The sequence below is a fragment of the Anomaloglossus baeobatrachus genome, chromosome 1 (assembly GCF_048569485.1).
Source record: "Anomaloglossus baeobatrachus isolate aAnoBae1 chromosome 1, aAnoBae1.hap1, whole genome shotgun sequence".
In the NCBI taxonomy this organism is placed as follows: domain Eukaryota; kingdom Metazoa; phylum Chordata; class Amphibia; order Anura; family Aromobatidae; genus Anomaloglossus; species Anomaloglossus baeobatrachus.
In genome coordinates, this window is record NC_134353.1 from 338,801,548 (window position 1) to 338,829,087 (window position 27,540).

Genomic DNA, 27,540 nt, shown 5'->3' on the forward strand with positions numbered 1-27,540 from the left:
AGTTTATATGTATAAAAACACTCATTTATTTGTTATAATATGCTCATCTTATAATTTCTATACATTTATAAACTCCCATAGGCTTTATTATAAATTATTATATTGAATCTCATTGGCTGCAAGGCTTGTTCTCAGCATTCTACAATGTTATGACATCACAGATTCATCCCCATGGTCACCTCTGCCTGGATATTATGACATCATGAAGGGTATATAAGGGACCGCACACCCAGACTTTCTTTGAGGGTTATAGAAGGAGTAGAGAGTGAGTATATTTGTCTTACATCCTATTCTGTCCTTATTATTTCCCTTTTCCTCTCTATAGAAGTTTCTGATTCCTTATGACAATCTTCCTCTTCTTCTACTTCTCATATCCATACATTTTTTTTATGAGAAAACCTTATATTTGTTAATTAGCCAGTAGTTATGAAATATTTACTATTGATTAATTGGTAATTAACATTAGGGTAATTGTAAGGAAACCTCTCTCTATTTATCCCATTCAGGATTTTTGTGATATATACTGTATATACTGTATATACTGCATATAAAGAGAAAATGAGGAAAAATCCAAGACCACTTTCGGTAAGTCCGAAATAAAAAGTCATGTAATTCAAGTGATTGCAATGTTATTTATATGCAGATGTGTAACAATTCATTTCTATTATCTGTTGTCCATTGTTTATGCACATACAGGCGGTAGTTAAACTGTCACTGTGGGAAAACACAGAGTGACAGCTCCGTGCCGACGGCAGTCACCAACAGCTGACCGGCACGGGAAGAGGTGCAGGTCCAATCACAGCGGACCCCGCTCTCTGATTGCTATGATTGGATAGTGAATGTAACTATCCAATCACAGCGTGTATCTAATACGGGAAACAGGAGCTCAGCTCCGATTCTACTCAGTGACTGCGCTGCTGTCAGAGAAATAAAAAGTGTAAATCACCCAGAGTCACCGTCTCCTTGTCATTCCTCCCATTTCCTGTCATTTGTAATTTTTTTTATATACATAATTTTCTATCTTTTCATTTTTCTTCAATGTAACTTTGTCCTTCTGTCCATCCATCATTAGGAAGCTTCAGTTAGGAGTAGGGCATTAGTGAAACAATTAGTTTAGAAATCGCTAGGGTTAGCGGTAGGCTAAGGGAATTAAAGTTAGATACGGGTTTAGGGAGTTGGTGTTATCTGTCCACATTTTATATATATATATATATATATATATATATATATATATATATATATATATGTATATACACTACAGTTCAAACGTTTGCGGTCACCCAGACAATTTTGTCTTTTCCATGAAAAATCACACTTTTATTTATCAAATGAGTTGCATAATGAATAGAAAATATAGTCCAGACATGGACGAGGTTAGAAGTAATGATTTTTACTTGAAATGATAATTTTCTCCATCAGACTTTGCTGTCGTCACAGAATGCTCCTTTGCAGCAATTCCAGCTTTGCAGACCTTTAGTATTCTAGCTGTTAATTTGCGGAGGTAATCTGGAGATATTTCACCCCATGCTTTCCCCCTCCCACAAGTTGGATTGGCTTGATGGGCACTTTTTGCGTACCATATGGTCAAGCTGCTCCCACAACAGCTCAATAGGGTTGAGATCTGGTGACTGGGCTGGCCACTCCATTACAGATAGAATACCAGCTGCCTGCTTCTTCCCTAAATAGTTCATGCATAATTTGGAGATGTGCTCTAGGTCATTGTCCTGTTGTAGGATGAAATTGGCTCCAATCAAGCGCTGTCCACAGAGTATGGCATGGCATGGCGTTGCAAAATGGAGTGATAGCCTTCCTTATTCAAAATCCCATTTAACCCTATACAAATCTCCCACTTTACCAGCACCAAAGCAACCCCAGACCATCACATTACCTCCACCATGCTTGACAGATGGCGTCAGGTACTCTTCCAGCATCTTTTCAGTTGTTCTGCGTCTCACAAATGTTCTTCTGTGTAATCGAAACACCTCAAACTTCGATTCGTATGTTCATAACACTTTTTTCCAATCTTCCTCTGTCCAATGTCTGTGTTCTTTTGCCCATATTAATCTTTTCCTTTTATTTGCCAGTCTCAGATTGCCACTCTGCCCTGAAGGCCAGCATCCCGGAGTCGCCTCATAGTTACATAGTTACATAGGTTGAAAAAGACCTAGGTTCATCTAGTTCAACCTTCCTCCACCAATTCTACATTTTGTCCCTAAGTAACTTATAACCAACAATGTTATGTGTACTGAGGAAATCATCCAGCCCTTTTTTTAAAGCTGTTATAGTGTCTGCCATTACTACCTCTTGTGGTAGGGCATTCCACAGTCTGACCGCTCTAACTGTAAAGAACCCTTTCCTATTTAGCTGCCGGAATCGCTTTTCTTCCATTCGCAGTGTATGCCCCCTGGTCCTTAGTATTGTATTTGGAAGAAATAAGTCCTTTATATTGACCACACATGTATTTATACATATAAATGAGATCTCCTCTGAGATGTCTTTTTTCGAAGCTAAACATATCTAACCTTTTCAACCTCTCATCATATGGGAGGCCTTCCATTCCTTGTAGTAGTCTAGTTAGCCGCCTTTGAACTGATTCTAACTTCTGTATGTCCGTTTTAAAATGTGGAGCCCAAAACTGGATCTCTTCACTGTAGACGTTGACACCGTTGTTTTGCAGGTACTATTTAATGAAGCTGCCAGTTGAGGACCTGTGAGGTGTCGATTTATCAAACTAGAGACTCTCATGTACTTGTCTTGTTGCTCAGTTGTGCAGCGGGGCCTGCCACTTCTCTTTCTACTCTGGATAGAACCTGTTTGTGCTCTCCTCTGAAGGGAATAGTACACACCATTGTAGGAAATCTTCAATTTCTTGGCAATTTCTCACATGGAATATCCTTCATTTCTAAGAACAAGAATAGACTGTCAAGTTTAACATATAAGTTCTCTTTTTCTGGCCACTTTGAAAATTTAATGGAACCAACAAATGTAATTGTCATGGTTCGCCTCCCGGTCCACATGGCTAGGGGACGGAGCCTTCTCCCGGGCCTCACTTCCGAAGCCTGAATGCCTTAAAAGCTGACATTTCCAGTGAACCAGCGCCAGCTATAAGGTTAGCACTGCTTTGCCTGTGATTGCTGGTCCTGTGAGTGATATCCTGATCTGTCTGTTCCTGTGCCCCAGTGCCCTTGTCTTTGTTCCGTCCCCTGGTCGTCCCTCCTGTCCTCTGTCCCCCCCTCTCCTACTTCCCCACTCGGTTGCTTCCTTTGGTACTGACCTTGGCCTGACTTTGACTCCGCTTCTGCTCGTTCCTCCGGTCCTGCTTCTGCTCGTACTGTGCTTGACCCAGCCTGCCTGACTATTCCTTGCATGCCCTGCAGCTCTGCTTCTCAGCTGTGCTGTGAAGTGGTGTATGAGAACGCTGTGTATTTACTTCCTGGTTCTCCTTGCTCTGTGTAGTGTCTTCTGCTGCAGAGCTCCGGCTCCCCCTGGTGGCAGCTTGACAGTAATGCTCCAGATTCTCAACTAGCCCATAGGAAGGTCAGTTTTATAGCTCTCTTATCAGCAAAACTGTTTTCAGCTGTGCTAACATACTTGCACAAGTGTTTTCAAGGGATTTCTAAACATCCATTAGCCTTGTAATAAAGTTAGCAAACACAATGTACCATTAGAACACTGGAGTGGTGGTTGTTGGAAAAGGAGCTCTATACACCTATGTAAATATTGCATTAAAACCAGACGTTTGGTGCTAGAATAATCATTTGCTACATTAACAATGTATAGAGTATTTCTGAATAATGTAATGTTAGCTTCATAAAAAAAAAAAATATTTTCTTTTTTCCATCAACCACCACTCCAGTGTTCTAATGGTACATTCTGTTTGCTAACTGTGTAAGTAGGCTAATGGATCTTTAGAAATACCTTGAAAACACTTGTGCAAGTATGTTAGCACAGCTGAAAACAATTTTGCTGATTAGAAAACCTATAAAACTGACCTTCCTTTGAGCTAGTTGAGAATCTGGAGCATTATATTTGTTGGTTCCATTAAACTCTCAAAATGTGTGTGTGATGTCACCTCCCCCTTCACTTCTGGGTATTTGCAAAAGGATAAGGGAGGATGAAGTTTAGGATCACAGTGCTGTGCCATTTTGCTGGTGACTGCAAAGTGATCCTGAACTGTGGAAAATGTCCCGAAGACAGCTGGGATAGTGCTACACTGTATACTGTGCCACCATAAATGTGCCGCCATATTGCTGTGTCCCATATACTGTGCCACCATATTGCTGTGGCGCCATATAATGTACCACTATATTGCTGTCGCACCATATACTGTGCTGCCGTATTGCTGTGCCCCATATACTGTGCCGCCGTATTGATGTGGTGCCATATACAGGGTGGGCCATAAGTATGGATACATCCTGATAAAATGGAAGTGGTTGCTGATATCTCTTTACCGTTTGTGGCATATTAGTGGATGGGAGGGGCCAAACATTTGAGATTGGGCGATGCCCATGGTGGCCATCTGCAAAGCCGCCATTTTTAATTCAACTTTACTTTTTTGAATGGGAAGGGGGTCATGTGACACATCAATCACAGAGAATTGCACAAGAAAAACATTGGTGTGCTCATTTTCAACGTAGCTTTATTCATTATCAAGTTATTGACACATTTGTGACATGGAACAACGACAGTAACTCACTAAAGGATGTGCTCAAAGTGCTGCCCATTATGTTTAATTGTCAACATGATTCTCTTCTCCCACTCTTGACACACCGAGAGCAATACCGCAGATCCAGGATGTGGGGCACCTGAACAGCAGATACAGGAGGCCTATGGTAGCAATTCTTCTGCGGTATTGCTCTCGGTGTGTCAAGAGTGGGAGAAGAGAATGGCATTGACAATTAAACACAATGGGCAGCACTTTGAGCACATCCTTTAGTGAGTTACTGTCGTTGTTCCATGTCACAAATGTGTCAATAACTTGATAATGAATAAAGCTACGTTGAAAATGAGCACACCATTGTTTTTCTTGTGCAATTCTCTGTGTTTGATGTGTCACATGACCCTTTCCCATTGAAAAAAAGTAAGGTTGAATTCAAAATGGTGGCTTTGAAGATGGCCGCCATGGGCGTCACCCGGCCTCAAATGTTTGGCCCCTCCCATGTACTAATATGCCACAAATGGTAAGGTGATATCAGCAACCACTTTCATTTTATCAGAGTGTATCCATACTCATAGCCTACCCTGTACTGTGCCGCCATATAGCTGTGCCACCATAATATTGTGCCACCATATTGCTGTGGTGCCATATAATGTGCCATCATATTGCTGTGGCGCCATATACTGTGCCACCATATTGCTGGGCAGCCATATTGCAGTGCTGCCAAATTCCTGTGCCCCCATATTGTTGTGCCGCAATATACTGTGCTTCCATATGCTGTGCCGCCATATACTGTGCCCCCAAATACTGTTCTGCCATATGCTGTGCTGCCATACTGTACTGCTGTGCTGCCATATTGCTGTGGTGCCATATACTGTGCCATCATATTGCTATGGCGCCATATACTGTGCCACCATATTGCTGTGGCACCATATACCTTGCCGCTATATTGCTGTACCAGAATATTGCTGTGCCACCATAATACTATGCCACCAAATTGCTGTGGTGCTATATACTATGTTGCCATTTTGCTGTGCCACCATATTGCTGTGCCCCATGTACTGTACCCCTATATTGCTGTGCCACCATATTGCTGTGCCCCTTATACTGTACCACCATACTGCTGTGCTGCCATGTGCTATGCCACCGTACTGCTGTGTCGACATTTTGCTGTGACGACATATTCCTGTGCTACCATATTGCTGTGTCCATATACTGTGACACCATATTGCTGTGCAGCCATATTGCAGTGCCGCCAAATTCCTGTGCCCCCATATTGTTGTGCCGCAATATACTGTGCTTCCATATGGTGTGTCGCCATATACTGTGCCCCCAAATACTGTGCTGCCATACTGCTGTGCTGCCATACTGCTGTACTGCCATATTGCTGTGCTATCATATTGCTGTGCCACCACATTACTATGCTCACATTTTGCTATGCCCCTATATATTGTGCCCCATATACTGTGCCCCCTATATTGTGCTGCCATATTGCTGTGCCGCTATATTGTCACATGACTAAATATGAAAATTGCATATGAGTGGAACGGCCATGTGATGACTGCTGGAACCAGCGAGCAGAGCTAAATCCTGACAGGGAGTATATTACATGCTGATAGGATTGGGCTACAGTGCTTAAAGGGAAGGTGCCATAAAAAAAACTATTTTTTCCAATAACTGAAAAAATGTAAAGTATTAATGTTTTGTTTAAATATTATCGTTTGTTTTTAATTTACCAAAATCTAAAAAATAATTTAAAAAGTTTTATATTTTCCACTCAAACACTAAGTGGAGCAGCTGCTGAAAACCTAGTGTACAACTAGCTCACATTACAACTGCAGTAAAACTGGGTGGAATCTGCTCCTGTGTGTGATGTCACCTCCCCCTCCACTTCTGGGCATTTGCAAAAGGATAAGGGAGGATGAAGTTTAGGATCACAGTGCAGAGCTATTTTGTTAATGACTGCAAAGTGATCCTGAACTGTTGAAAGTGTCACCGAGGACAGCTGGCATATTGCTCCACTGTATACTGTGCCCCACTGTACACTGTGCCCTATTTACTGTGCCACCATATCGCTGTGGCGCCATATAATGTGCCATCATATACTGTGCCACCATATTGCTGTTGCGCACTATAGTCTGCCACCGCATTGCTGTGCCCATTTTACTGTGCCACCATATTACTGTGGCGCCATATAGATGTTCCACCTTATTGCTGTGGTGCCACGTACTGTGCCATCATATTGCTGTGGCACTATATACTGTGCCATCATATTACTGTGGCGCCATATACTTTGCTGCCATATTGCTGTGGCACCATATTGCATATTGCTGTTGCGCACTATAGTCTGCCACCGCATTGCTGTGCCCCATTTACTGTGCCACTATATTGCTGTGGCGCCATATAGATGTGCCACCTTATTGCTGTGGCACCATGTACTGTGCCATCATATTGCTGTGGCACTATATACTGTGCCATCATATTACTGTGGCGCCATATACTGTGCTGCCATATTGCTGTGGCGCCATATTGCATTGCCACCATAAAACTGTGCCGCCATATTGATTTGCCCATATAATGTGCCACCATGTTGCTTTGGCGCCACATACTGTACCACCATATACTGTGCTACTATATTGCTGTGGTGCCATATACTGTTCTGCCATATTGCTGTGCCACCATATTGCTGTGGTGCCATATACTGTGCCGCCGTATTGCTGTGCCAACATATACTGTGCCACCATATTGTTGTGCCCCACATTGCTGTGCTGCTATATACTGAGCCCCACTATTGCTGCGCCTACATAATGCTGTATTGTCATATTGCTGTGCCCCATATACTGTACCACCATATTCTTGTGCCACCATATTCCTGATCCACCGTATTGCTGTGTCCCATATACTGTGCCGCCATATTGTTGTTTAGCCATATACTGTGCCACTATATTGCTGTGTCTCCATATTGTTGTGCCCCCATATTGTTGTGTCGCCATATACTGTGCCCCATATGCTGTGCCGCCATATACTATGCCCCCATATTGCTGTACCCTAAAAATACTGTTCTTCCATATGCTGTGCCACCATATTGCTGTACCACCATATTGCTATTATGCCCACATATTGCTGTGCCGCCATACTGTTATGCCCCCATATACTGTGCCCCTTATATTGTGCCGCATTATGCTGTGCTGCCATATTGCTGTGCCACCACATTGCTGTACTGCCATTTTGCTTTGCCAACATATACTGTGCAACCATAATGCTGTGCCACCTTATTTCTGTCCACCATATGCTGTGCCACCATATTGCTTTTATGCCCCCATGTTGCTGTGCCACCATACTGTTGTGCCCCCATATACTGTGTCCCTTATATTGTGCCGCATTATGCTGTGCCACCACATTGCTATACTGCCATTTTGCTTTGCCAACATATAATGTGCAACCATAATGCTGTGCCACCTTATTTCTGTCCCCCATATGCTGTGCCACCATATTGCTTTGCCCCATATAATGTGCTGCTATATTGCTGTGATGCCATATACTGTGTTGCCATATTACTGTGCCCCACATACTGTGTTGCTATATTGCTGTGCCCCCATATACTGTGCCGCCATATGCTGTGCCGCCATATACTATGCCCCCTTATTGCTGTGGCCACATATACTGTGCCACATATAATGTGCCGCCATATTGCTGTGGCACCATATACTGTGCCCCATATGCTGTGCCGCCATATACCATATACCATGCCCCCATATTGCTGTGCCCCAAATACTGTTCTTCCATATGCTGTCCCACCATATTGCTATTATGCTCCCATATTGCTGTGCCGCCATATTGCTTGGCCACCATATAATGTGCCACCATTATGCTATGCCACCATACTGCTGTTCCTCCCATATTTCTGTCCCCTATATTGCAGTTCCGCTATATTGCTGTGCCCCCATATGCTGTGCCACCATATTGCTGCCACCATATTGCTTTGCCCCATAAAGTGTGATGCCATATTACTGTGATGCCATATTGCTGTGATGCCATATACTGTGTCGCCATATTACTGTGCCCCACATACTGTGTTGCCTTATTGCTGTGACGCCATATTGCTGTGCCCCGTATACCGTGCTGCCATATACTGTGCCCCCTTATTGCTGTGGCCACATATACTGTGCCCCATATAATGTGCCACCATATGCTGTGCAGCCATATTGGTATGCCCCTGTATTGCTGTGTCAACCTATTGCTGTGCCGCCATATACTGAGTCCCAATATTGCTGCGCCCCATATTGCTGTGCCCCTTATACTGTACCAACATACTGCTGTGCTGCCATATACTATGCCACCGTACTGCTGTGTCATCATATTGCTGTGCTGCCATATTCCTGTGCCACCATATTGCTGTGCCCCATATACTGTGCGACCATATTGCTGTGCAGCCACATTGCAGTGCCGCCAAATTCCTGTGCCTCCATATTGTTGTGCCGCAATATACTGTGCTTCCATATGGTGTGCCACCATATACTATGTCCCCAAATGCTGTGCTGCCATACTGCTGTGCTGCCATATTGCTGTGCTACCATATTGCTGTGCCACCACATTACTATGCCCCCATTTTGCTATGCCGCCATATATTGTGCCCCATATACTGTGCCCCCTATATTGTGCCGCCATATTGCTGTGCCGCTATATTGTCACATGACTAAACATGAAAATTACATATGAGTGGAGCGGCCATGTGATGACTGCTGGAACCAGCGAGCAGAGCTGAATCCTGACAGGGAGTATATTACATGCAGTTAGGAATGGGCTACAGTGCTTAAAGGGAAGGTGCCATAAAAAAAACTATTTTTTCCAATAACTGAAAAAATGTAAAGTATTAATGTTTTGTTTAAATATTATCCTTTGTTTTTAATTTACCAAAATCTAAAAAATAATTTAAAAAGTTTTATATTTTCCACTCAAACACTAAGTGGAGCAGCTGCTGAAAACCTAGTGTACAACTAGCTCACATTACAACTGCAGTAAAACTGGGTGGAATCTGCTCCTGTGTGTGATGTCACCTCCCCCTCCACTTCTGGGCATTTGCAAAAGCATAAGGAAGGATGAAGTTTAGAATCACAGTGCTGTGCCATTTTGTTAGTGACTGCAAAGTGATCCTGAACTGTTGAAAGTGTCACCGAGGACAGCTGGCATATTGCTCCACTGTATACTGTGCCCTATTTACTGTGCCACCATATATGTGCCACCATAATACTGTGGCACCATATTGCTGTTGCGCACTATAGTCTGCCACCGCATTGCTGTGCCCCTTTACTGTGACACCATATTGCTGTGGCGCCATATAGATGTGCCACCTTATTGCTGTAGCGCCATGTACTGTGACATCATATTGCTGTGGCACTATATACTGTGCCATCATATTACTGTGGCGCCATATACTGTGCTGCCATATTGCTGTGGCGCCATATTGCATTGCCACCATAAAACTGTGCCGCCATATTGCTTTGCCCCATATAATGTGCCACCATGTTGCTTTGGCGCCACATACTGTACCACCATATACTGTGCTACTATATTGCTGTGGTGCCATATACTGTTCTGCCATATTGCTGTGCCACCATATTGTTGTGGTGCCATATACTGTGCCGCCGTATTGCTGTGCCAACATATACTGTGCCACCATATTGTTGTGCCCCACATTGCTGTGCTGCTATATACTGAGCTCCACTATTGCAGGGCCTACATAATGCTGTGTTGTCATATTGCTGTGCCCCATATACTGTACCACTATATTCTTGTGCCACCATATTCCTGATGCACCGTATTGCTGTGTCTCCATATTGTTGTGCCCCCATATTGTTGTGTTGCCATATACTGTGCCCCATATGCTGTGTCACCATATTGCTGTTGCACCATATACTGTGCCCCATATGCTGTGCTGCCATATACCATATACTATGCCCCCATATTTCTGTACCCCCAATTACTGTTCTTCCATATGCTGTGCCACCATATTGCTGTACCGCCATATTGCTATTATGCCCCCATGTTGCTGTGCCACCATACTGTTGTGCCCCCATATACTGTGCCCCTTATATTGTGCCGCATTATGCTGAGCCACCACATTGCTGTACTGCCATTTTGCTTTGCCAACATATAATGTGCAACCATAATGCCGTGCCACCTTATTTCTGTCCCCCATATGCTGTGCCACCATATTGCTTTGCCCCATATCATGTGCTGCCATATTGCTGTGATGCCATATACTGTGTTGCCATATTACTGTGCCCCACATACTGTGTTGCTATGTTGCTGTGCCCCCATATACTGTGCCGCCATATGCTGTGCCGCCATATACTATGGCCCCTTATTGCTGTGGCCACATATACTGTGGCCAATATAATGTGCCACCATATTGCTGTGGCACCATATACTGTGCCTGATATGCTGTGCCACCATATACCATGCCCCCATATTGCTGTGCCCCCAAATACTGTTCTTCCATATGCTGTCCCACCATATTGCTATTATGCTCCCATATTGCTGTGCCGCCATACTGTTGTGCCCCCATATACTGTGCCCCTTATATTGTGCCATCATATGCTGTGCTGCAATATTGCTGTGCCACCATATTGCTGTGCTGCCATATTGCTTTGCCACCATATAATGTGCCACCATTATGCTGTGCCACCATACTGCTATGCCCCCATATTTCTGTCCCCTATATTGCAGTTCCGCTATATTGCTGTGCCCCCATATACTGTGCCCCCATATTCTGTGCCACCATATTGCTGCCACCATATTGCTTTGCCCCATATAGTGTGATGCCATATTGCTGCGATGCCATATTGCTGTGCCCCATATACCGTGCCGCCATATACTGTGCCCCCATATACTGTGCCCCCTTATTGCTGTGGCCACATATACTGTGCCCCATATAATGTGCCGCCATATGCTGTGCAGCCATATTGGTATGCCCCTGTTTTGGTGTGTCACCCTATTGCTGTGCTGCCATATTTATTGCTGTGCCCCATAAACTGTGCTGACATATATATATATATATATATATTTACACATATATATTACACACACACACACATATATATATATATATATATATATATATATATATATATATATACACACTGTATAGATATACTGTAATATATATATATATATATATATATATATATATATATATATATATATATATATATGCATACTGTGAGACTGTGACCGGGGTTGTCTATGGCGGCCGGTACGTCTCGCCCCGGTTGTGCTCCCTCCATGTATAGAAAGCAACTCCACTCCAGGGTTTATTGCTGTTTCCCTGCAGGCTGAAAGGAGGGTTAAAAGGAAACAGGAACCTGGGTGTGGGGCCCTAGTGTGAGGGAGTGAACACAACTCCCTAAGCTTCTGCCGAAGAAGCACATGTGAGCCATTTTTGGATTTGGTTTGTGCAATAAACTGTGTGCTGTGACCATTGGCGCCTGGATCCCGTGTCTTCTGCCGCGCAGCCGACCACGTTACCTCACAGATGGTGGAGAACGCGGGCAGTCAGCCCGGTGAGGTGTAGCGTCCATCCCTGGTGACTCAGTAGCGCATGTCCTGGATTCAAGCGGCTACGCTACAGCCCAAACCCGGCGGTACCATGGAGGACATACTAAAGCAGCTGGCTCAGGCTAACCCACAGCAACAATGCACACCTGCTCCGGTCGTTGGATCGTCAGCAGCAACAGCACCAGCACTCCTTGCAATTGCAGGAACAAAGGCACCAAGAACAGATGGTTCTCCTGGCCAAGTCGATCCGTGCCGGACCGGCAGCAACAACCCCGGGACCGGGTGACGACGGCAGCGTCCGGAAAGCGGTGAGACAAGCGTTGCAAAAGATGACCCCGGGGGATGATGTGGAAGCGTTCCTGGCGGTGTTTGAGCTGGTGGCCGAGCGGGAGAAGCTGCCGACCCCCCAGTGGGCTGAGGTATTGTCGCCCTATCTGACGGGGGAGCCCCAAAAAGCGTACCTGGACCTCTGTACTGAGAACGCCATAGAATATGAGACCCTGAAAGTCGAAATACTGGCTCGGTTGGGGGTGAATACCTATGTACGGGCTCAGCGGGTAAATCAGTGGTTCTATGAGGAAGACAAACCCGTACGCTCCCAGGCCTATGACTTGTTGCATCTGGTAAAGAAGTGGTTGCAGCCTGACACTCTGAGCCCTGCGCAAATGGTGGAGAGGGTAGCGGTTGATCGCTTTGTGTGCACTTTACCCGTCACCATTCAACGGTGGGTAGGACAGGGCGACCCAAGTACCCTGGACCAATTAGTGTGCCTGGTGGAGCGGCATGTGGCTACGCAGGACTTGATACGGGACACTGAGACTTTGCGTGCCGCCCGTCGGTCCGGCCCCTCCAAGCCTCGGGCCAAGGACCCACCGCTGACACCGGTGCGGGAGTCCGCTACCGTCCCGCCTGAGGCCGCGCCCGCCGTCCCTGAGGTCCGGAAAGCTATGTACCCTAAACGACAACTCGTCAAGGGGGTTTCCTTCCCTATTAGATGTTGGCGGTGCCAGCGGGTGGGACATATGGAAGCCCAGTGTCCACTCACCACGGAGCCCATGGATTGTGGGGTTACCCGGCGGGGTTCAATGTATGCTCAGGCGGTGTGTACCGTGGACCTTGTCTCCCCGGAGACTGAGCCCCACTTGTACCAAATACAGGTGAATGGATGGCCGGTTACAGGCTTGTTGGATTCCGGAAGCTTAGTGACCCTTGTGCGATCAACCCTAATGGCTGAAGTAAAGGCCACAGGACGTACAGTGGGGGTGGTTTTCATACATGGGGACCGCCGAGACTATCCCACGGGGGTTGTCACCATCACAGCACCCTGCGGTCAGGTGCAACATGAGGTGGGACTTATGAACACTCTTCCCTATGACGTGATCCTAGGAAGGGATCTGCCGTATTTTTGGACTCTATGGAAGGGGCCTCCTAAATCCCCTCAGGTATTGGACAGTCCGGGACCTGAGCCCGACAATCCCGAATCCGGGACGCCTGCCGTAGGAGTCCCCCTGATAGGGACAGAATGTGAACCCGATAGGTCACCCCTAGAGGTATTGGCAGGAGAGGCTGAGATGGTCGAGCCCATCCCGGAGTTGGAGGCGTCCCCGGATACGTTTGGGACCGCCCAACTCCAGGACCCTACATTAATACATGCCCGGAGTAGGGTGACAGTGGTTGACGGGGTGGCACAGGTGCCCGGCGCCCAGGTAAGGTACCCCCATTTTGCTCTTAAGCAGGATTTACTCTACCGGGTAGAATGAAATACGGGGCGTGGGGGTAGAGCAGTTGGTGGTGCCCCAGCCGTATAGCCGGTGGGTCCTCGACTTGGCTCATAAACACCTGATGAGTGGCCACCTAGGGGTCAAGAAAACGCAGGAGCGAATATTGCAAAGGTTCTATTGGCCCGGGGTCTTTGGGGAGGTAAAACGGTTCTGCGAAACCTGCCCGGAGTGTCAGCTTACCGCACCCCTGGCCCACTTTCGCAGTCCGTTGGTACCGTTACCCATTATAGAAGTCCCTTTTGAACGGATAGGGATGGATCTGGTGGGGCCCCTCGTAAAGTCCGCTCGAGGGCACCAACACATCCTAGTGATCGTTGACTGTGCCACCCGGTATCCAGAGGCGATACCTCTCAGACATACTGCAGCGAAGCTTATAGCTCGGGAGTTGTTTGCTGTGTTCTGCCGGGTGGGGTTGCCCAAGGAGATCCTTACGGATCAGGGGACCCCATTCATGTCTAAAGTGACCAAAGAGCTATGCCGGCTACTCCAGATCAAGCAGTTGCGTACGTCTGTGTATCATCCTCAAACGGACGGTTTAGTGGAGCGATTCAATAAAACCCTGAAAACCATGCTAAAAAGGGTGATTTCCAAAGACGGGAAAGACTGGGATATGATGCTTCCCTATTTAATGTTTGCCATCCGAGAGGTGCCACAGGCATCCACAGGGTTTTCGCCTTTTGAGTTGTTATACGGGCGACATCCCCGGGGATTGTTGGACCTGGCAAAGGAAACATGGGAGCAGGAGCCCATCCCCCATAAAAGTGTGATTGAACACATTTTAGGAATGCAGAACCGCATAAGCGCGGTCATGCCAATTGTGAAGGAGCATTTACAGGAGGCTCAGGCCGCGCAAAGCAGCCGCTACAATAGACAAGCCACCGTGCGGACCTTTAACCCCGGGGATCGGGTGTTGGTATTGGTCCCCACGGCAGAGACTAAATTCCTGGCTCAGTGGCAAGGCCCCTACGAGATAAAGGAAAGAATCGGGGTGGTCAACTATAAGGTATTGCAGCCCGGTAGGCGGAAACCTGAACAAATATACCATGTCAACCTGTTAAAACCTTGGCAGGAACGGGAAAGCCTGATGGTTGATTTTTCCCCATCTCCCTCCTCTTCGGGTCGTTCAAACCCGGCTCCAGCGACCTCCGGAGAGGACAAACCGGAAGTAAGGATTGGAGAAGCCCTCACCAAGCAACAGAGGCGAGAGGCCAGAAGGCTGGTTCAGCAGAACCCCGATGTCTTCTCCGAGCTGCCTGGTAGGACCAGTCTGATACGACATGACATTGTCACCGAGCCTCACCTGAAGGTACGCCTGAAGCCATACCGGGTGCCGGAGGCTCGAAGACAAGCCATATCAGAGGAAGTGAAGACAAAGCTACGCCTGGGGGTCATCGAAAAATCCCGGAGTGAATGGGCTAGTCCCATTGTCCTAATACCAAAACCCGATGGCTCCTTAAGGTTCTGCAATGACTTTAGGAGATTGAACGAAATATCCAAGTTCGATCTCTACCCCATGCCCCGGGTGGATGAGCTGATTGATAGGCTGGGACAGGCGCAATATTTCACCACGCTCGACCTGACCAAGGGGTACTGGCAGGTGCCACTGACGGAATCCGCCAAGGAGAAAACCGCTTTTGTTACGCCGGAGGGTCTCTTCCACTATGTTGTCTTGCCTTTTGGGTTACATGGCGCTCCGGCCACGTTCTAGAGGTTGATGGACTTGGTGCTGGAACCCCACCAGGCGTATGCATCAGCGTACCTTGATGACATCATTATTTACAGCTCCGAGTGGCAGACCCACTTGGAACACGTACAAGCGTTGGTGAACGCGCTCCGAACAGCCGGATTGACAGCCAATCCCAAGAAATGTGCGTTGGGGCTCACGGAAGCCCGCTACTTGGGCTACGTAATAGGCCAAGGAGTGATTAAGCCCCAAATTAACAAAGTTGAGGCGATCCAGAAGTGGCCTAGACCCCTGACCACGAAGCAGGTTAGGGCCTTCCTGGGTATCGTGGGGTACTACAGGAGGTTTGTAAAAAATTTTGCGGGACTATCAGCCCCCTTGATGGACCTTCTCAAAGGCAAGAAGTCCGTCATGGTGCGCTGGACTCCGCAGGCTGAGGACTCCTTCCGGGCCCTGAAGGGGGTCCTGTGCGGACAGCCCGTTCTTGTCAACCCTGATTTCCGGAAGGAGTTCATAGTACAGACTGACGCCTCTGAGGTCGGCCTGGGCGCAGTGCTGCCTCAAGTGGTTCAGGGGGAGGAACACCCCGTCACCTTCTTAAGTAGGAAGCTCACCCCTCCCGAACGGAATTATAGCGTAGTGGAGAAGGAGTGCCTGGCGATCAAGTGGGCCTTGGAGTCCCTACGCTATTACCTGCTGGGACAGCAGTTTCGCTTGGTGACGGATCACTCTCCGCTGGTCTGGATGAGGTCCGCCAAGGAACGGAATGCCCGGGTTACCCAGTGGTTCCTTTCTCTACAGAACTTCTGGTTTACGGTTGAACACCGGGCCGGGAGGTTGCAGGGCAATGCTGATGCCTTGTCCCGCGGCCCGTATTTGATGGCGGTAGTTCAACCCCGCACGCTTGAACTGAGGGGGGGGGGGTATGTGAGACTGTGACCGGGGTTGTCTATGACGGCCGGTACGTCTCGCCCCGGTTGTGCTCCCTCCATGTATAGAAAGCAACTCCACTCCAGGGTTTATTGCTGTTTCCCTGCAGGCTGAAAGGAGGGTTAAAAGGAAACAGGAACCTGGGTGTGGGGCCCTAGTGTGAGGGAGTGAACACAACTCCCTAAGCTTCTGCCGAAGAAGCACATGTGAGCCATTTTTGGATTTGGTTTGTGCAATAAACTGTGTGCTGTGACCATTGGTGCCTGGATCCCGTGTCTTCTGCCGCGCAGCCGACCATGTTACCTCACAATACATACTAGCCGTACTACCCGGCTTCGCCCGGGTTAATAACTGCTGTTAACAAAATAGAATGTATTAACAAAAATGTATTCTGCACACAAAAACCACAAAACAAATAGATAGAAATGTAATTATTAAAAGGCAAAAACTAAGCTAATAGAAGCATTTCACAACATATATTTCAACACCACAGATAATCCAAACAGATTTAACTAAATTGGCCAAGTAATGTGCCCCGTCTGTCTCTTTCCCCGTCTGTCTCTTTCCAGGTCTGTCTTTTTCCAGGTCTGTCTCTTTCCAGGTCTGTCTCTTTCCAGGTCTGTCTCTTTCCAGGTCTGTCTCTTTCACCGTTTGTCTCTGTCTGTCTCTTTCCCTGTCTGTCTCTATCTCTCTGTCTCTGTCTGTCTCTCTGTCTGTCTCTGTCTGTCTCTATCCGTCTCCCCACCAACATCTTGTTACCTCACATATAAGCTTCTTATACTATGAATGTCTTTTGTTCCTATAGCAACCAATCACAGCTCCTACTAATAACCTGTAGTTCCAGGCTCCATTTACTTTAATGAAGGCATGTTTTTTGGAGAGTAACTGTAAAGCGTGGGGTTAAATTTTCCTGTCGAAACATAGTCTACGATGTTCCCTGGGTCACATGAGGTGTCTGTGCAAAATTTCGTGATTGTAAAAGTGACGGTGCGGATACACTTTTCGTTCACTTTTCCCCATTATGTAGATAGGGGAAAAATTCATTGGTAAATTGGAACGCGCGGGGTTAAACTTTCGCCTCACAACATAGCCTATGACGCTCTCGGGATCCAGACGTGTGAGTGTGCAAAATTTTGTGGCTGTACCTGGGACGGTGCAGATGCCAATCCTGGACATACACACACACATACATACATACACACATTCAGCTTTATATGTTAGATATATGAAATACTTAACAAAAAAGTGTGATACAACTGAAAATATGTCTTATATTATACGTTCTTCAAAGTAGCCACCTTTTGCTTTAATTACTGCTTTGCACCCTCGTGGCATTCTCTTGATGAGCTTCAAGAGGTAGTCACCGGAAATGGTTTTCACTTCACAGGTGTGCCCTGTTAGGTTTAATAAGTGGGATTTCTTGCCTTATAAATGAGGTTGGGACCATCAGTTGTGTTGTGCAGAAGTCTGGTGGATACACAGCTAATAGTCCTACTGAATAGACTGTTAGAATTTGTATTATGGCAAGAAAAAAGCAGCTAAGCAAAGAAGAACGAGTGTCCATCATTACTTTAGGAAATGAAGGTCAGTCAGTCCGAAAAATTGGGAAAACTTTGAAAGTGTCCCCAAGTGCAGTGGCAAAAACCATCAAACGCTACAAAGAAACTGGCTCACACGAGGGCCGCCCCAGGAAAGGAAGACCAAGAGTCACCTCTGCTGCAGAGGATAAGTTTATCCGAATCACCAGCCTCAGAAATCGCAGGTTAACAGCAGCTCAGATTAGAGACCAGGTCAATGCCACAAAGAGTTCTAGCAGCAGACACATCTCTAGAACAACTGTTAAGAGCAGACTTTGTGCAGAAGGCCTTCATGGTAAAATAGTTGCTAGGAAACCACTGCTAAGGACAGACATCAAGCAGAAGAGACTTGTTTGGGCTAAAGAACATAAAGAATGGACATTAGACCAGTGGAAATCTGTTGCTTTGGTCTGATAAGTCCAAATTTGAGATCTTTGGATCCAACCACCGTGTCTTTGTGCGACGCAGAAAAGGTGAATGGATGGACTCTACATGGCTGGTTCCCACAGTGAAGCATGGAGAAGGAGGTGTGATGGTGTGGGGATGGTTTTCTGGTGACTCTGTTGGGCATTTATTCAAAATTGAAGGCATACAGAACCAGCATGGCTACCACAGCATCTTGCAGAGGCATGCTATTCCATCCAGTTTGTGTTTAGTTGGACCATCATTTATTTTTCAACTGGACAATGACCCCAAACACTCCTTCAGGCTGTGTAGGGGCTATTTGACTAAGAAGGAGAGTGATGAGGTGCTACGCCAGATGACCTGGCCTCCACAGTCACCAGACCTGAACCCAATCGAGATGGTTTGGGGTGAGCTGGACCGCAGAGTGAAGGCGAAAGGGCCAACAAGTGCTAAGCATTTCTGGGATCTCCTTCAAGATTGTTGGAAGACCATTTCCGGTGACCACCTCCTGAAGCTCATCAAGAGAATGCCAAAAGTGTGCAAAGCAGCAATCACACTTTTTTGTTAAGTATTTCATTCCACGTGTGTTAATTCATAGTTTTGGTGCCTTCAATGTGAATGCAATTTTCAGAGTCATGAAAATAAAGAAAACTCTTTGAATGAGTTGTGTCCAAACTTTTGGTCTGTACTGTATATATACATTTATATACACACACACACCCACACACACAGACATATACACATATACAGCTCTGGCAAAAATTAGGACACCGCTTCCAAATTTTCAATTTTTCTCTTTATAGGTATATTTTTGAGTAAATTGTTCTTTTATTCTATAAACTACTGAAAACATGTCTCCGAATTTGTAAGCAAAAAATGTATTTATTTTCTGAAAATGAGGAATGGTCAAAACAGCAAAAAAAGCATTGCTTTCAGACCTCAAATAATATAAAGAAAACAAATTCATAATCATTTAGAAACAACAATACTAATGTTTTAACCCAGGAAAAGTTCAGAAATCAATATTTTGTGGCATAACCATGATTTTTAATCACAGCTTTCATGCGTCTTGGCATGCTTTCCACCAGTCTTTCACACTGCTTTTGGGTGACCTTATGCCACTCCTGGTGCAAAAATGTAAGCTGTTATTTTTTTGATGGCTTGTGACTATCCATCTTCCTCTTGATTACATTCCAGAGGTTTTCAATGCGGTTTAGATCTGGAGATTGGGCTGGCCATGACAGGGTTTTGATGTGGTGGTCCTTCATCCACACAATGATTGACCTATCTGTGTGGCATGGTGCATTGTCCTGCTGGAAAAAACAGTCCTAAGAGTTGGGGAACATTGCCTGAGCAGAAGGAAGAAACTGTTTTTCCAGGATAACCTTGTATGCGGCTTGATTCATATGTCCTTTGCAAAGTTTAATCTGCCCAATTTCAGCCTTGGTAAAACATCCCCAGATTATCACTGAACCTCCACCAATTTTCACAGTGGGTGCAAGACACTGTGGCTTCTACGCCTCCCCAGGTCTCTGTCTAACCATTAGACGACCAGGTGTTGGGCAATGCTGAAAATTAGACCCATCAGAGATTACCATACTCCGGAAATTGGGCAGGAATTGGGCAGATTAAACTCTGCTAAGGACGTATGAATCAAGCCGCATACAAGGTTATCCTGGAAAAACAGTTGCTTCCTTCTGGTCAGGCACTGTTTTCCCCAACTCTGTGTATTGAGCTTTCCAGCAGGACAATGCACCATGCGACACACCTAGGTCAATCAATGTATGGATGAAAGACCACCACATCAAAACCCTGTGATGGCCAGCCCAATCTCCAGACCTGAACCCCATTGAAAACCTCTGGAATGTAATCAAGAGGAAGATGGATAGTCCCAAGCCATCAAACAAGAAGAACTGCTTACATTTTTGCACCAAGAGTGGCATAAGGTCACCCAAAAGCAATGTGAAAGACTGGTGGAAAGCATGTCAAGATGCATGAACCAACGTTCATGCATCTTGGCATGCTTTCCACCAGTCTTTCACATTGCTTTTGGGTGACCTTATGCCACTCTTGGTGCAAAAATTAAATGATTAAAAATCATTATTCCACAAAATATTGATTTCTGTACGCCTCCTGAGTTAAAACATTAGTATTGTTTCTAAATTATTATGAACTTGTTTTCTTTGCATTATTTGAGGTCTGAAAGCACTGTGCATTTTTTTTTGTTATTCTGACCATTTCTCATTTTCAGAAAATAAATACAAAATTTATTACTTGGAAATTCAGAGACATGTTGTCAGTAGTTTATAGAATAAGGGTATGTCCACACGTTGCGGTCTTGATTTGACACAAAAAATGCACCCTCTGGCAGACTTTGACAAATGTAAACACTCTGTGACAAAAAAAAAGCGGTAAAATTGAATACGTTTTCTATAGGTTTTTCCTGCGTTTTCACTGCATTTGGGCTGCGTTTTGGACAGTGCATTTTTAAAAGAGAAATAAAATATGACAGGATAGGATTTGGTAGATAAGTAGAATACATAGATAGAGGGATAGATAGAAAATATAGATAGAAAGAGTAGATAGCATGACTGCCCGCAAACAGCAGACAGAGACAGAGCCATGCGATGAGAATGAACTTGGGTGAAGGTCTGAGGTCAGTGCCAGGACACAGGCAGCAGTGCGGGGGACGTCAGAGCTTCACCCGAGTTCATTGTCATCATACTGCTCCGTCTCTGTGTGCTGTCATGAACTCAGGTGAATCTCTGAGGTCAGTGCCAGGATACAGGCAGTAGTGCGGGGTCCACAGCTGTGACGTCAGAGCTTCACCCAAGGACTTACCTGTGACCACAAATCACCTGAGTGACGTCCCGCTGATAGTGTGGCTCACTTCAGTCACTCGGGCGACTTGCTGTCACAGGTGGAGGACTCCTGCTGTGGCCGCGGGTAACCTGAGTGACGTCACCGCTGATTCACGCGCGACTCACTTCAGTTGCTGCGTGGAGCTCACAGGGCGTGGTCTTGCTCTATGGCCGCTCTGACAAATATTTGACAAACAAAACGCTGCCTAAAAAAAAGCAACGTACGGATGGAATTTTTTGCCTTCTCATAGACTTTGCTGGGGAAGCAAAACGCATGCATTTTGTCATTGACACCGTGCAGTTTAAAACGCAGCTAAAATGCAGGAAAAAAGCACATGTACGCACATTGCCTAAAAGAACAATTTACATTTTACTCAAAAATATACCTATAAAGAGAAAAATCACAAAAACTCTTAATTTTTGCCAGAGCTGTATACACATACATACATACTGTACATAGATATACGAGAATAAGCGGTGATCTGCAGCCAGGCATTGTACTATAGATGTTAGGCTGCGATCCCCACCACCGCTACTCACCCCACCTCTTCTCCTGGCACCTCTTCCTGTGAGCTTGGTGTCTCGGCAGTTCCTCCTGTAACTGCTATACATGCGCTGAGTACAGTGACAGGAGGAACTGCTGGTGATCACGGCTAAGGTCATCTGCAATAACCGCCCCGCCGCGTACTTACCTCATGCTCGAACCTCTGCTCCCGGCAACATTTTCTGTCAGCCCAGTGTCTCCGCTTGACTAGCACTGAGCACTGAGCGGGTGACAGGGGGAAAGTTCAGCACACAGCATACGCTGTGGGCTCCACAGAGATGGCGGCAATCTCCTCCCAGAGCTGTGATCTGGACAGCCCAGGGGGCGTGTGAAGGTCACAGCAGGGAGCAGCCACAGTGCTAGAGAAAGGGTCAGAGCCAGACAATCAGCCCTTTTGCACAGGGGCTGCCATATTTGCGGTGTGTAACTGTTATTACAGACTGCAAATCCAAGATGGCAGCCCCCAATGTTTGAGTAAAAATAGAATTAAATAAAAACTAAATAAACAATCAATTTAATTTTGTATTAAAAATAATTGATTCCATAATCAGTATTATTAATACAAAAATTGAAAAACACAGCACCTTCCCTTGAATTTTATAATTAAAGGGGTTGTCCAGATTTCTGATGAAAGTCTGCAGTCACTCTAGGTGACTGCACACTTCTGAATCTTCACAACGCATGCTCTGCACACTTTTAAGATTGTTCCAGTGGCACGGAAGGATGGTCATGTGAGCACAAGAATGCCGGGTACTGCACAAATACCTCATTGATAAGAATAGGAGCGGATGTGCAGTACTTGGTCGCGGCCACTATCAGTAGATGGAGCAGATCCGGAATTGGGCACTCCGGTACCTATAACTGGCGACTGGCAGGGGGGCTGGACCCCGTCTGATCAGATATTGATAACCTATCCTAAGTATAAGAAAACCCCATAGCTCACAGGAAAATCAAGGTGCTACAGCCACTGCCACCACTGTCACAGAGGATTTTCCTCATTTATTTGGCATCTATCGCAGGCACCCCCACCATACTACTCCTCCTTTGTTCTACCCTTGCATTTATGCTGTGATATGGATTACTGCAAAATTTGAAGTACCTCGCATATTGTTCTAGACAGTTGTCCGTTCGTGATCCGTGCTGTCCCGCATCTGAATATTACGCAACAACCTAGATAGAGCAAAAACGTTGGTTATTGCTTTTTTGTTTTGGTGCACTGTTTGCAGAAAATCAATAAAATTTCCTTTGCATCAACTACTGTCTCACTGAATTTCCTGTGAGTGCTGGGATTTTCTCATTACTTATGATTGAACTTTTTACCCTCAAGCACCTAATAGTTCAGGAGTTTGAGCGAGGTTTAATCCTTTGAGTACAATCCTAATCCTAAGGTCATTAATGTTAAAGTAGTGGACAACCTCTTTAATATAGCCATTTATAACATAATCTTACAAGTTATGAATTGTTGCTTGTGTACAGGATCAGAACTAATAACAGCACAGGTATACAGTCATCAGTACCAACAGAGGTACAGAAATACATAATTAGAACCCCCATCCAAACAGAAGCACAGCATCACAACCCCCAGCAGTACAGATATATCTCACTGGAACCATCAGCAGTACAGATATACACCCATATAACTCCATCAGAACGGAAACACAGCATTACAACCCTCAACAGTACAGAAATACATTACTGACACCACCATCATTATATAGTACATCAATTGAAGTGTCAGGTCAGACTCATATACATTTGTATTGCATGAACCTACAACTTTCAGTACATCCTTAACAATGGTAAGGAGATACTGGGAGTTGCTACCAGTCATCATCAGACTGCGGACCATACAGGAACCTCAGTACTGATGAGAATTAGTATCACAAATAAACATTTACATTCAGGTACCTTATAGATGAAGTTGTCTCTGATCTGAGTAATGTCTTTCTTTTTTCTTCTTGTTCAAATGCCATGTTGACTTTTCACATTCACAGCTCATCTCTGCAGACTTCCTTCTCCAGTCTTTTGCAGCACATCTTGATGAGAGACCCTTAAAAAGAGCAGAATGATTATAATACTCCTATATAAAAAATATCTGCCATACAATGTGCCCCTTAATAAATAATGGCCCCCCACTGCGTTTCCTGCACAAAATATGACGCACACATTGCACTTCTAATGGTACATGCCCTCCACAGTGTCCCCTCCTTTCCGTACCAAGCCCCCTCTTCACACTGTTTTCTACACTGTGTCCCCACTATACTGCCCAGTCTTTGTACTGTGCTCCCTCATCACACCCCCCTCTTTGTTATGGCCTAACACTGTTCCCCCATGCTGCCCCCTCTCCATACCCCCACAACCCAGTCTCTATTTAGTGCCCCTTCACATTTTTTTCATTCCATACTGTCTCCTCACTACCTCCACACTCTTTTCCCCTCACTCTCTATACTGTGTCTGCTTACATTTCTTCCTCGTTCCCTATACTGTGCACTGAAAATTTTCCTCTTGCTCACATATAGTCTTGAAATTCCCCATACTGTGTCCTAAAAAAACCTTTCCCATTTGCTCCCTCCCCAAACTGTATTCATATTCACTACCCCCTCTTTCCCTTACTATGTCTGTATACATTCCCTTTACCCTCTCTTCCCAGACTGTCTCCATATACACATCTCCTTTCCGCAACCTCACATTCCCCCTCCCCACCCTCTCTGCCTATACTATGTGGCCATTGGCCATATATACATCCCCTCCCCCTCTTGTGTGGCCATATATACATTCCCCCTCCCCACCCTACCTTCCCATAATATGTGGCCATTAGCCGTATATAGATCCTTCCTCCTGTGTGGCCATATATACACCCCCCTCTCCATATAATGTTTCCATATATACATTCCCATTCCTCACCCTCTCTCTCCATACTGTGTGGCCATACAGACTTTCCCCTCCCCACCCTCTCTCTCCATACTGTGTGCCTATATACACTGTGTGCAGAATTATTAGGCAAGTTGTATTTTAGAGGATTTTTTTATTATTGATCAGCAACTATGTTCTCAATCAACCCAAAAGACTCATAAATATCAAAGCGTAATATTTTTGGAAGTTGGAGTGGGGTTTTTTAGATTTGGCTATCTTAGGAGGATATCTGTTTTGCAAATAACTATTACTGTGCAGAATTATTAGGCAACTTAATAAAAACCAAAAATATTCCCATCTCACTTGTTTATTTTCACCAGGTAAACCAATATAACTGCACAAAATTTAGAAATAAACATTTCTGACATGCAAAAACAAAACCCCAAAAAATTAGTGACCACATCTGGAATACGGGATCCAGTTTTGGGCTCCACATTTTAAAAAGGACATTCAGAAGTTAGAGTCAGTTCAAAGGTGAGCAACTAGACTATTACAAGGAATGGAAGGCCTCCCATATGATGACAGGTTGAAAAAGTTAGATATGTTTAGCTTAGAAAAAAGACGTCTCAGAGGAGATCTCATTTATATGTATAAATACATGTGTGGTCAATATAAAGGACTGGCACATGACTTATTTCTTCCAAAGACAGTACTAAGGACCAGGGGGCACTCACTGCGAGTGGAAGAAAAGCGATTCCAACAGCTAAATAGGAAAGGGTTCTTTACAGTTAGAGCAGTCAGGCTGTGGAATGCCCTACCACAAGAGGTAGTAATGGCAGATACTATAACAGCTTTTAAAAAAGGGCTGGATGATTTCCTCAGTACACAAAACATTGTTGGTTATAAATGACTTAGTGACTAAATGTAGAACTGGTGGAGGAAGGTTGAACTAGATGGACCTAGGTCTTTTTTCAACCTAAGTAACTATGTAACTATGTAATATAGCCACCTTTCTTTATGATGACACTCAACAGCCTACCATCCATAGATTCTGTCAGTTGCTTGATCTGTTTACGATCAACATTTGCGTGCAGCAGCCACCACAGCCTCCCAGACACTGTTCCGAGAGGTGTACTGTTTTCCCTCCCTGTAGATCTCACATTTTATGAGGGACCACAGGTTCTCTATGTGGTTCAGATCAGGTGAACAAGGAAGCCATGTCATTATTTTTTTCATCTTTTAGACCTTTACTGGCCAGCCACGCTGTGGAGTAGTTGGATGCATGTGATGGATGTTTTTCTTGAACGATACCAACTTCTTCATGTACAACTGCTTGAAGAAGTTGTCTTCCAGAAACTGGCAGTAGGCCTGGGAGTTGAGCTTCACTCCATCCTCAACCCGAAAAGGTCCCACAAGTTCATCTTTGATGATACCAGCCCATATCAGTACCCCACCTCCACCTTGCTAGCGTCTGAGTCGGAGTGGAGCTCTCTGCCCTTTACTGATCCAGCCTCTGGCCCATCCATCTGAACGCTCATTTCATCAGTCCATAAAACCTTTGAAAAATCAGTCTTAAGATATTTCTTGGCCCAGTCTTGATGTTTTATCTTATGTTTCTTGTTCAAAGTTGGTTGTTTTTCAGCCTTCCTTACCTTGGCCATGTCCCTGAGTATGGCACACCTTGTGCTTTTTGATACTCCAGTAATGTTTCAGATCTGAAATATGGCCAAACTGGTGGCAAATGGCATCTAGGGAGATTCACGCTTGATTTTACTCAATTCATGGGCAGTTATTTTGCGCCTTTTTTGCCCAACACGCTTTTTGCGACCCTGTTGGTTATTTGCCATGAATTGCTTGATTGTTCGGTGATCACGCTTCAAAAGTTTGGCAATTTCAAGACTGCTGCATCTCTCTGCAAGACATCTTACAATTTTGCACTTTTCATAGCCTTTCAAATCTCTCTTCTGACCCATTTTGCCAAAGGAAGCAAGTTGCCTAATAATTAAGCACACCTTATATAGGGTGTTGATGTAATTACACCGCACCCCTCCTCATTACAGAGATGCACATCACCTGATTTACTTAATTGGTAGTTGGCTCTCAAGCCTATACAGCTTGGAGTAGGACAACAGTATAAAATGTATCATGTGATCAAAATACTTATTTGCCTAATAATTCTGCACACGGTGTATACACATTACCCCTCCCAATGCTGTGACTATATTATATATTCCCTCCTGACCCATACTGTGGCTGTATACACATTCCTCCCTTCCCCCACACTGTGGCTACATATACATTTCTCTACTCCCTCTATATTGTGGCTGCATATACATTCCTCCCCTACCCCCATACTGTGGTGGAATATACATTCCTCCCCTCCCCCCATACTGTAGTTGCATATACAATTCAACCCTCACCCTCCACCCCTACTGTGACCGCATATACATTCCTCACCTCCGCCATACTGTGGCCGCATGTACATTCTTCCCCTCCCCGCAAACTGTGCCTGTATATGTGGAGACACGGGGGTCAGTGGGTGCTCTTGTCCACTGAACCGGCCGCCTTTAGAAAGACAGCGTGGCCCAGGGCTCATGCCAACTGAACGCCGACCTCCTTAACCGTGGGTGGAACACTACTCAGACAACACAGGGTGAGGGAATCACAATATTAAGACTTTATTGGATCCCC

At 45.4% G+C, this 27,540-nt stretch overlaps 1 long non-coding RNA gene across 1 annotated transcript in view; it reads left to right on the plus strand.

The window, feature by feature from the left end:
• The first annotated feature begins 530 nt into the window (after positions 1-530).
• Positions 531-27,540, plus strand: part of LOC142292429 (uncharacterized) — a 51,770-nt gene continuing 24,760 nt past the window's right edge. The window contains exon 1 of the long non-coding RNA XR_012750602.1: positions 531-585. This is a non-coding gene — a long non-coding RNA (uncharacterized LOC142292429). The remainder of the gene's footprint in view (positions 586-27,540) is intronic.